At 37.5% G+C, this 12,429-nt stretch overlaps 2 long non-coding RNA genes across 3 annotated transcripts in view; one reads left to right on the top strand and one right to left on the bottom strand.

Moving 5' to 3' along the window:
• The window catches only part of LOC144316863 (uncharacterized), a 68,597-nt gene extending 60,784 nt beyond the window's left edge, over window positions 1-7,813 (bottom strand). Inside the window, exons 1-2 of one of the 2 annotated variants that reach the window (XR_013382702.1) lie at window positions 7,694-7,813; window positions 853-1,045 (exon numbers count right to left, since the gene is read on the bottom strand). This is a non-coding gene — a long non-coding RNA (uncharacterized LOC144316863). Of the gene's footprint in view, window positions 1-852; window positions 1,046-7,563 lie in introns of both variants that reach the window. The other variant, XR_013382701.1, reaches the window with a different exon arrangement.
• Window positions 7,814-7,944: 131 nt separating this feature from the next.
• Window positions 7,945-12,429, top strand: part of LOC144316865 (uncharacterized) — a 38,434-nt gene continuing 33,949 nt past the window's right edge. The window contains exon 1 of the long non-coding RNA XR_013382703.1: window positions 7,945-8,121. This is a non-coding gene — a long non-coding RNA (uncharacterized LOC144316865). The remainder of the gene's footprint in view (window positions 8,122-12,429) is intronic.

Consider the following 12,429-nt stretch of genomic DNA (forward strand, 5'->3'; position numbering starts at 1 on the left):
CATTTAGATATACACCTTTATACTATATCTTTAATCTTTTTGCACTTATAATAGGCTCACAGTATGAGAATATTTGAAAAGATTTTTCCCCCACAGTTATACTTCACCTTTTTCTTTCTGGGGACATGCGTAGTGTTTTTTTCCTGTATGAATGTAATTGAGATTATACATAAGCATGAATATTTGATAAATACGATTATAGACAAGCCTAGTAAAATCATTTGAGATAGTTTCTACTAGAAGCTTAATGCAGCTGTTTCTATTCGGAAATAACTTTTGAACCTAAAATCTGGAGCTCCTCAAGAATCCCAGAATAATAAAGATATCTATTTCTCTCCACATATGATTTATGAAAGATGGAATATAGTGTATTAAGCAGTTAAGGAGGAGGAGAACATAAGACCAAAGCCCTGGTTGATTTGGTCCCCACTCTGTTTTCACATTAAGCCTCATATATTCACAACTTATAGGAATGAACAGCTACAAACCCAGTGATGCCACAACAAATTCCCATGTAGTATCTGAATGTGTGGAAGGTCTCAAGCACATTGGTCATTCTGGTGGGGGGATGTAGGATGAGTTCACTGAGAATCTTCTAGTCTGATGGCTGTATGAATTAGTAGAAAAATGTATTGGTTTGGGACTCAAAGAGAGCTGTTCTTGAATCCTGGCTCTGCCATTTATTCTGGCTGCAACAGTTGACTAATTATTTAGTTTTTCTACGCATTAACTTTCTTACTTGTAAAACCAATATGATGATACTTTGTCAGGAATGTTTATTGCTGCCAATAGAACTCAGATTGGCTTAAACAGAAATAGAGGTGTTTTATTTTGTTTTGTTTTTTGGCTCACCTAATAGAAAATCCAAAGGCATACCAGTATCAGAGGAGCCGTTTCATTTAGGGTCATGTGTCATCAAGATTCCAGCTCTCTTTCTCTGCATTTCTCAGTTTTGCTGTTATCTTCTTTTGAGTTGGGACATCATACGAATTGTATTAATGGTAGCAAAAATGACTGGAAAACATCCAGGTTACATAATTGCAGACTAAACAAATCAGAAAAGAGGACAGGTAAAAAAAATAGTTTCCACAAAAGACTAGAAAATGAACTAGAACTCTACTATGAAAGGCTCTTCTTGCAATAAATTTGATTACATGACAGCCTCTAAAATAATCACAGTGGCCACATAAGTGGGGTAAGCTATCCATCCTACAAATAATTTCTGGTTCAAAAGTAGTTCTCCAAAAGAAATGTAGGTTTTGTTTAGAGGAAAAATGCTGGGGAGGCCAGCATCTGCTAGCTATCACTTGACTATCCCACATCTCTTACGTTCTTCTTCCCATGAAGGTACGCTAAGGACTAAGTCAGATGTACCTGTCCCATCTCCCCTCCTCCAAGGAGGCCATCCAACTTCACATCCCTGAGTAGGAAAGAATTAACACAATGCACCTGGTTTTTCAACACTAGCATATCTTCAAGAGGGTCTGCTGTGTGACTGACCATTGGCTAACTCCAGGGAACAGCTTCTGGAGATGTTCCCCCTGTTACTAATGAATATAGTTGTTTTGTATACCCAGGGCACCCACCCATGCTATACCACTTGTTAAGACAGCTTGTACAGACTTCTGGTGGAGAATGGTTTCCTTCTAGGGGTCTTAGTTTCAGAAATCATGGCTGGCCATGCAAGTAAATGAGCTCACATACACAAGCTCCAATAAAAGTCCTCTCCTCTAATACTCAGGAGTGCCTCCTTGGTCAGACACAATTTGCTAGTGCCACAATTCTTTCTTCATGGAACAGTGCATCCTGTGTGATTCCTTTAGGGCCTTAGGAACATGTGCCTACCTTCAGACAAACTCTACTCAAAGGACTTTTCCCCCTTGCTGATCCTGCTTTGTATCTTTTTGCTATAATAAACATTAGTTCTGGATTTTGTGAGTCCTTGTCAGGAACACTGAAAGTGTGTGTGGTTGCGTTACCCTTGAAACAATCTTATTGCAGCATCCAGATCCAAACTAGGGTTTTCTGAGTTAGTGGTTAGGTGCCCAATCTTAAATACATTTTGCAAGTAATAATACTGTGACAATAACCTAAATCTGCAAGCTGTTGTAGTGCAGCTGCAGATAATTCATAAACAAATGGGTGTGGCTGTTTCACTACAATTTTATTTATAAATGCAGGTGGTGGGGAATGAGCAGATTTGGGCCACACACACTGTACTTTGTTGACTGTTACTCTAGGTAGTGGGCCATATTCTTGGCTTTGTTCATATCTAACTTCCTATAATGTGATGATCTGATCAAATTTAACTTGGAAGTTTAACTTCTAAAGTGCAGTCAATATACGGTGGGGGATAACAGATAAAAATATATATTAATCAATGGTCTATAATATACATGTTTCCTGCTGGACTGTATAACATAGACTCCTTGACTTGGGAGTAAATTCTCAATCATCGATCTGGTACTTCTATCCCCCGTGGGAGTTATTTCCTTTATCCCATGTTACTGTGATTACCTCTTGGGTAGGATTTGAGTGGTATTTGCCTTCACACAGCACACTTTCTCTGGGTGTAGGCCCAATAATTGCCTTGGGGGTAGAGCCATCAACATCCTTAATGTCTCACTAATTGTTTGAAGGTTTTGTCTTCAAACTATTTCCTGAATACTTTAATTGAATTTTAAACAGATTTTAAACTCCTTTTATTGAACTTCAAAGGCTAGTAAATAAAACCAGAGATATTATTAGGTAATGGTCTTTGAGTGTATAACTTGACCTGAGAAATTTATTTCCCAAAAATAGGTGTTGTTTAATGGCCTCTGCCTTGTTCTTTTTTGGGGATCAATTCAGAGCAACCCCAAGATAGTTGTGGGGTTGGAGAGTCACTCACCTGCAATGAGAGGAGATGGTCCCCTTTGCATGCAGTAATGAACAAGAGTTTTCTTGGAAGATGCTTAGGTGATAATATTTGTCTCCATCCCCAATCTTATCACTTGTGAGTATCTCTCCCCATGATTTTTATTGCAACTTGACTTTAGTGTGGGCTGATAAGTCAGATTTTTTATTTTAATTAATCAATCAATCAATTAATTAATTGATTGATTACCTGTGCACAGTCAACTTCCAGTCAGTTTTGATTGCTAAGAACAGACCAAAAGGATCACTCAGAGAACAGTGAATCTTTTTTTGTTTTTTTTTGGACCAGATTATTCTCTTTTCCTTAGAGAAGAGTATGTTGGTCTACTCATCAATGAAATGGAAATAAAAATGATAGCTGTGTTGTTAGGTAGGATGTAATGGGTACATCTTGTATCAGAGAGCTGAAAGCTATCAGTAGAAGAGAAGAGGAAAGGACAAAGGCAGGGAGGGAATAGGTTTTGTTTTTCAGAACCAGTAGTTCCTACCATAAAACTTTCTAAATGTTTCACTTGATAGCCCTTTATATGAGCCAGTTTCATCTGCTTTGGAGCCCCCTAAGTGGTCCTGATGTTACTTTTAGCTCATTATAATACTAAGGTCATCTTTCCACCATTTTTTTGAACATATGATATATATGTTGACATGCTAGGCATGCATGATTGAACCTAAGTAATAGAATATGTGTGTAAGTTCTTTAATATGTATACAAGTTCTTAGGGCACATGGGTGGCTCACTTCAGTGAGCATCTGACTCTTGATTTTGGCTCAGGTCATGATCTTGGGGTTGTGAGATGGAGCCTCATGTCCAGCTGCAAGATATCTGCTTAAAATTCTCTCCCTCTCTGTTTGCTCCTCCCTTTGCTTGTTCTGTCTTTCTCTGAAACAAATACATCTTAAAAAAATATATGTATGCAAGTTCCCTGTCCTCAACCCCAATACACCGAATAAAAGCCTCCTATACCAACCCCAAGGGGTGACGGTGTTTTGAAAACTGTCTCTCTGTCTCCTTACTTGTAAAAGTAATGAAAAGTTATTTACTTTCAATACTCCTTGGCTTGTGTTCAATTTAATGCATCCCAAGAGGTGAACCCTTTGAAGTTGGCTACAGTGTCATCAGTTATTATTAGTGTAAAATTAGTGAATACAAGTAAACTGTTAGAAAAATGCCTGGTGCCTAGTAAATAGTTGATATAATGATGGCAAAAAAAAGTCATAGGAATCAGCCAACACACTCATATCTTGAAAATTTCCTATTAAATCCTTTACCGCTTTAGCCTTACTAGATACATGGTCTGAGCCTAAAGCTACAATTGCTACCAGTTTTCGTACAATAAAGGTGCCAGTTTTTCAGATCTGGACAACAGAATCCTCATTACTCTTATCCATACTTCAGTTTAGCCAATTCTGTATGTTAGCTCTCTTTTGATACCCCATTCCTGGTTCTAAACCCTGTATGACTAGGAATCATTTCCAGAAGATGAAGAATGCAAATCAAAGTAGCTTAACCAATAATAAAGAACTGAGGACTCTGTTAGCTAACAGAGAAGTTCAAGGAAAACAAAAGCTATTGCTTGATCTAGAGTTTCCTGTTATCATCAAAGTTTCAGTTATATATTTCTCTATGAATTTCTTGGCTTTACTATTCTTCATTGATCAGTGTCATTTTTAGGTTGTTTTCCATCCAATTATCAAGATGTTAAATGACTAAGAGAAGTTAGAGCCTCACCTATAGTAACTACACTATCCAGAATATATAGCCATTCTGGTTGCTCCCATTAAAAGGATAAACTGAGGCATATTAAGACTTTTAAGAGTTTATTTGAGCAAAAATCAATTTGAAGTAGGCAAATTAGCACTATACCACAGTGGTATGGAGTGCTGAACAGATAGGAGCCCAGGAGAGACACTTTTATAGAGAAAGGTGGGAGAAAAATAAGGAAATTATTGATTGGCTATAGCTTAGTGCCTAGTTGGCTGCTTGTGCTTGGTTGTCCTTAGAGTTTTGATTTCATAACCTTGAAGCATTTGTAGGCTTAGATTTTAGTTTGTTGCATAGGTTGCCAAGGCATTAGAGTCACCTTAGTCTAATGGCCCTCCTGTAAGTTTAGCTCTCTCAGAGAAGAAGGGAGTTTCCTTATGAGGACATAAGCTCTTCACTTACTCAAATATTTTGGAAGACAGAGATTCCGTCTATTTTGTTGACTGAGTGAGACAGCTATTACATACTGGATGCAAAAACTCCATTCCCACTCATGTATAATACATTTTTCTTTTGTTTTCAAACTGGGAGGTTTAAGACTGTTTCTAGACTCCCTTTCAGATGATGTTATTTCTGCCAGGAAAGCCATCAATGTTAAGATTTGCAAGGTAGAAAGAAGCCAGTCTCCACTTTTGGCTTCAGCTAGTTCTGCAGATAAGCACAATTGTGGAGATTCTGTTTGTTTGCTTTTTCTTCATCACTGTTATTAGAGTTCCCAGTGTCCAGTTTTTGTCTCATGAGTGTCAAGAGTCACGGGATGGGGCCTGATTTTAGTTGAGGCGATGTGATCTTGGGGCCAACAGCCTAGATCTTGGAGGAAACAATGGAGGATACTGTAGTTAGCAGTTCAATGTGCCACTTTCTGATTATCCAGCTTTCTGGTAACAGTGAAAGCAACAGCCTTGTCAGGCCAGTGTTTTGGTGTCCTGGGAATCTTTTTATGATGTTCTGGCAATCATTTCTGAACACTGAGATTTTTGTCTGTCTTCTTTAGCTCCTCCAATGATTTTGTAAGCACCCTGCACTAAATCCCTTTCTGCTTAAGTTGTCTAGAATAGTTTCTGTTCTCCACACCTGAATCAATTCCCTGCTATATTCTAAGTGCCTACAATAATAGTTGGCATATTGTGCATAAACAAAAATTATTGATTACCTGGCTGATTTTTTCCCCAGACACATCTACCCCCAAATTTCTTTTTATTTATTTATTTTTTATTGAGTAAAATTAGTCCCCAAAAGATACCAGTTATATATTGAAAAATTAGAACCATGGTACTGGGCTATACTGAGCACTGGAATTGAGGATGAAGTAGAGTAAATCATGTGGCTGAGACTGAAGGAACAAAATTTCCTTAAAATAATCTACTTGTTATTTTGGGAGAGCAGGGAATAGCACCTGGGGAGGCAAACAATGAATATGTAGTAGAGAGGCCTACTTTTAAAGAGTTGTGTGCATTCTAGAAGATGATGTATATTTATTGCAGCCAATTTTATTTGTGGAACAAAAATACCACATATGGGATAGTGGGAGTACAGTTAAAAGGAATTGTTTGAGACAATGCCATGTATACCATCTCTTTTCCCATTAGCCACTCATCCCTTCTTCAATAGTATCAGAATCTCAATTTTTAGTCTGAGGACATTGCAGCCCAAGTTAAAGATATATTATCTAACTCTCTAACAGCTAGGTAGAAACAGGTGACTAAGTTATGGCTAATGAGATATAAGCAAGTTTTATGTGTGACTTCTAAGAGAGTTCCTTACCAGGGAAGAGGCAAGTATCATTTTGGCTGTTTCACTTTTTCACTTTGCTAGCTTGTAACACAGATGTGATGGTTGGAGTTCTGGCAGCTGTTTTGGACCATGAGGTGACCTTGATGGTGTAATGGAAGAAGAGGGTCTTGATCTCATAATTAATGAGCCACCATGGCAATTCTGGGCAGCTGATTTCCAAAATCATTTTGTAAGGGATAGGAAAACTATGTTGTTGAAACCAGTGCTGTTTTAAAGGCTTTCTGTTAGTGCAGATGAGTCTAATCATATATATCATATGATTGTATGATATCATTATATCATATAATATGATATGACTATATCTGTATCATATAGTACAGATATAGTCAAGTCTTATGGGATAGGGATGTGATTAACTTCTGTAAGAGAAAGCACCTTATAGACTTATAAAAGAAAATAGAAAAGGAAAAATTTGACGAAATCAGAGAATAAGAGTCAAAGAATGGAGGGCAATTATCATCTTGTTAATATTTATCTTTAAAACTTTCTATGCAATATTTGAGTCTTCTTTTATTTTATGAGTATAACATATTGTTATCTGGGCTACTCAGGCAATCAGACCACTCAGTAATCAGACCTCTCACTTTGGACCTTAAATCATAAGCAAATGATGCCAGGTAGAGAGAGCAGGAAACCCCTTGGATGTGCCAGTGGAAAGTGGTGTCATACAGCATCCAGTGCCTACAATGTGGGAGAATGAGATGTGGGATTGAGAAATTCGTGGTGGCAGCAACAAGGCTCCTCTTTGCAGAAGTTCTCTAGTTGGATTTTGACGGTAGTTCCCTGAACATTAACAAAAGGAAACCTCATTAACAAAGGAAACCTCATTAAAATGCAGTCGAGAGGCCAGCAGGGGGAGCGCTCATGCCCGACCACTTGTGGTCAATTGCAGACCTAACAGAGACAACACCTTGCCGGTTGAGAATATTTCAGCTACTACTTTCCTCTCCCAGCAGGAGGAAGTTTTCTTTCCCAGCAATAGCCCCACCAGTAAGAGACTATCACAACTCAGCCAGCGGAAAAACCACTATACTTCGGACTTACCATTGGAGTAATTTCCCCCCTTTGCTCTTTACAGGTGCCTTCCTCACCTTTGTTCTCTGAACTTGCCTATGGTTTTTGCATTAGCTTATTTGTCCCATGTGGCAATTCTTTGGTCTTTCCCAATTAACTCGTTTTTTGCAGACGATATAACTGGCAGTTTTGCTGTTAAGGGTTTACCGTTCTAGCTATATTGTTCCTACTTGATTCTTTCTCTTCTCCAGGCTTCTTCATCTGCAGTTTAGCTTTCTATGGTTTCAGTGACTCGAGGTCAAGTGTAGGCTGCAAGCAGATGATCCTCCTGATGTATTGTCAGAAGGTCAGTAGTAGTCTAATGCTGCGTCACAATGCCTGTCTCACCTCACTTCGTCTCATCGTAAGCATTTTATTTATTTATTTTTTTAAGATTTCATTTATTTGTTAGAGAGAGAGCAGAGGGAAAGTCAGAGGGAGAAGCAAACTCCCGGCTCCGCTAGGAGCCTGACACAAGGCTGGATACCAGGATCCCCAGATCATGACCTGAGCTGAAGTCAGATGCTCAATTGACTGAGCACCCAGGCGCCCCTCCCATGGGCATTTTATCATCTCACATCATTACAAGAAGAAGGGTGAATACGGTCCAATAATATATTTTCAGAAAGAGAGAGAGAGACTGCATTCACATAACTTTTATTGAGTATATGTTACAGTTGTTCTGTTTTATTGTTCATTATTGTCGTTAATATCTTACTGTGTCTAGTTTATAAGAAACTTTATCACAGGCATATATGTATGGGGAAAAGCAGTATAATAGGGTTCAGTACTCTCTGTGGTTTCAGGCATACACTGGGGGTCTTGGAACATATCCCTCACGGATAGGGGAGACTGCTGTAATTCAAATCTGGGAGCTCCCCAACATCTTTAAAAAACTCTTTTTATTTGCTTACATTAGCCAGAGTCAGTTTGTGTTGATTGCTAAAGTGAACTCCATCTGATACTCATATTCTAATAATCATGCAGTATGTAATACTGCAAAGACAAGCTTTGATTTAAATAAGAAATTTCAACCTGTCTTTTTTCTGAATTGATTTTAAATAACATCCATATGTTTCTCCAGGGGCGAGAAGTCTTAGGAACCTCTTTGATTAGTCTTTTTGCCTTTCTAAATTCATGTTTCAAAACCAATTCATTTAAACTTGAAAAAGATGAATTTGGATTGAAATAAGGAACCCATATGTTTCAAATGGATTTTGAATTTACCAAGAATAAGACTCCTTAAATCCACACTTGACAAATACTCATCTAAGCCTGTTACAAATGTGACTTTATTTAATGTGTGTTAAAGTAATGCAGAATGAATGGGACATAGTTTCTGTGTTCGGTGAGGTCAGTCAAGATTTTGTCCATTTTTCAAGGAAACTTCTATTAAGTGCCTGGCTCATAGTAGGTCCTTAATAAATATGTATTGATTATTGAATTGGGCGAGAATAATAGAATGACTGTCATGGGATTCTGTTTACGTTAACATACTTGTACCTTAGAAAGATGGAAATAATTTAGCAGCAGGAGGGTGGATAGTAGTAGAAAATGATATATGAGCTTTATAATTTTATTATGCTAATTAAATAAGGGCTAGTATGTTTTAAACAAAGCACAATTCTGATTTCTATTTGCAGATTATTTAACATTTCACTGCTATAATCAATAGCAGCTTTTCACTGCTATAATCAATGAGCATTTTCTAAATAGGCATACCTTATCAGGTATGCATTCAAAATTGGCACCAAACATACTATATTTCATGTCTTGAAGAACAATGCTTCTTGACTGTGTTCCAGAGGAGATATCATTATTTATTTAATTTTATGCTTGATATCCCTCTGCTGTGGATGGTTTGCTATGTGGATTAAAATTTGTCCTAATTTTCTTTGAGAGATATAGATTATCCTTGTGTATAATAAAATGTCCTAAGATAAAACAAAATAAAATTTGGGATTCACTGGCTTCAGAGTTTTGTTACTGAGCAATCACCTTTTTACATTTTTGTTTTATCTTTTTTCATTTCCTCCTCTCCCCAAATTGTCAAGGAAAAATCTGTACTTTTTGCTGTGTTTACTTATCTGTGTTCCTCTTAGACTGGGAGCTTCTCAAGGTCAGGGCTGATGGCATTTTCCCTTTCAGTAATTATCACCTTGTTTGAGATACATATGTAACATAATAGCCACTCAATGAAATTCTACTGTGAAAATATAACAGCAGGAGATGGACCTGACAATTTTTATTGGTGAGATAGTACATTTAAGTGGAAAAAGCACAGACTTTGGGGTCAGAAGCATAGTTTTAAATCAGTCCTCTATTCCTTATGTAAAATTATACTACTTTATTACTTAGGTAATGAGTCATATTACTGGCTCTTATACTCTCCATGTCCTCAGACAAAAAAGAGATGGGTTATTGAGAAGATTAAGGGGAGTAATTGTATAACTTCTTAAGCTCAGTGACAGATGTATGATAGGCACTAGTAATGTTGCCTCCCCCCACTTGTTTTACTGGCATTCATACTAGGGAGTGTTAAGCATATCATTTTACTTTAGTAGTGAAAGCACTGGGTAAATAGTTGAGAAAACTGAGCTATGGTGTTCATTTTAATCTTTGTTTAAGTTTGTATAAGATCTCTAAACAATCTGGGTCTTAGTTTCTTCCATCTTAAAATGAAAATAACATCTAGCAAAGGATAGACAGTGATAAAATAAACCAGACAAAAGACCTTAACATTTTTAATAAATATGCACCTCAATGATGTTACTATTTTTGCTTAATTGTGCATAGTACAATATATTGCAATTTATTTCTATTAAAAATATATATTTGTGAGATGCCTGGGTGGCTCAGTGGTTGAGCACCTGCCTTCTTCACAGGGTATAATCCCAGAGTCCTGGATGGAGTTCCACATCAGGCTCCCTACAGGGAGCCTGATTCTCCCTCTGCTTGGGTCTCTGCCTCTCTCTCAGTGTCTCTTATGAATAAATAAATAAAATATTAAAAAAATAAAAATGTATATTTGTTATTAGGTTCAGATACTTATTCTGAGGCTAAGTAGATGTTACTAGAATGTCCCCAAGGGCTCACAGAACATGTTGATTTAGACATAATGATTACCTTGAAAAGTAATCTTATGGAAGAGAGTACTATGGTAAAAGAAGAGATTTAAAAGATGTTTTGAACTAGAAGAGTTTGGACAGATTGAAAAGAGAGCTAAGACAGGTGGTGAGGAATGGGTTTTGGAATATCAGATGTGAAATGACAAGGACAGGAACAGAGATTTAACTGTGGGGGGAAAATGTACTAGAAACATATAACTAATTTTCCAAAGGAAAACTGTTCGACTTGTCTTTGTATGTAGGATTTTGCAATATGGTCTTTTATACACAGCTAACCCCTGACTAATAAAGCAGGGAGCAACTTGTTTATTATTTTTTCTTCATCTGGTAAGAAACCTGTTGTCTTATTTTGCTCCATTGCAGTCAAGCTCTCAAAGTTCTTCCAATTCTTCGCTGCCGCTCTGCAAGGAATTCTTTTTACTAAGTGTTTCAAACAAGAAAAAAAATATGTAAATGTTTGAAAGGGAAGCCTTTATCTGCAAGAAGATTATTAGCAACCTTTCACTAGAGTTTATATTTAGAAATAAAAATTCAGGCAGAGAAACATTCAAGGCTAATAACTACAAGTTCCAATTTGTGGGGTCTACACCCTCAGCACATAAATATCTGCCATCCTCATTGCCATTTTTTAGAGGAAAATGCAGGCTATTAGGATAGTCAGTGAGTACTCTTCTTAAATCATATGGATCATTTTGAAAAATGGACATCAGCTTTTTGTCTTCTGTGCTGGGAACTCCTTCTACCCACCTCTTCCCAGTTGGAATTTGCCAAGGGTTTTTCTAAAGCCCTGGATTTCCTGGTCATGATCTGTATGAAAGATATCAGCCATTCTTATGCCCCTGAACATTACTGAAGACTGCCAAATTGATCATGCTAATCTGAACTTTTATAGTTTCCTCTCCTATTCATCTGCCAATTAGGTACCTCTACCTGCGTGCCTTATGGGGGCTTCAATACCGGCATTCCTAAATTGTTTCCTCTTACAACTTTTCCTTCCCTCTATGGTCTCTATCTTATTTGATAGTGTACTTTGTATCCAGCAGCCATACAAAAAATCAGGAAGTCGCTACAGATCCCACCCTTCTTACATACCATATGGTAGATGTCATGAAATCTTGTCGATTTCCCCACCTAAACTCTGGAATAAGTTCTCTTTTCTTTGTCCTTATAACACTCTTTGGGTTAACCCTCATCCTTTCATGTAATAGATTCCTACCTGGTCATATGCTCGTGTCCAGGCTTATCCTGCTGTGATTAATTCTTCATCCTGCCACCAGAATGATCTCTTTAAAACTCAAATTTGACTGTGTTGCCTATTGGTATATAACCCTTCAAAGAAGTCCTAACTCTCACAGGGTAAAATTTCGAACTCTTTAAGGTAGCATATAAGCAGCTCAGTAATTTAGCACCTGTCATCTTCACTTCCCTACTCTTTTTCCTATTGTCTCTTGTCTGGGATGCCATTACTACCCTCTTAAACCACCTGGCTTTGTGGAATTCCTGCTAATGGTAGGAGAGTCAGTTCAGGTCCCCTTCTTTAGGAAGTCTTTCTGGACTCTCCTATTTGCTCTCATTGTGATCCCCAGAAAATGCCTTACTCTGAGCTTTCATCATAGTTTTGCCTTTGTCTGTCACTGTCCTCACAGTGTTGCATTTTGATTATCTCTCTGTAATAGCGTCCAGGCTACATTTTGGGTGACTCAAGGGTGACTATAGCTTGTTCTTCTTTGTATCCAACATGCTTAGCACAGAAAGTCTGTACAGAATAGTAACAAA

The sequence above is a fragment of the Canis aureus genome, chromosome 7, assembly GCF_053574225.1.
Source record: "Canis aureus isolate CA01 chromosome 7, VMU_Caureus_v.1.0, whole genome shotgun sequence".
Taxonomy (NCBI): domain Eukaryota; kingdom Metazoa; phylum Chordata; class Mammalia; order Carnivora; family Canidae; genus Canis; species Canis aureus.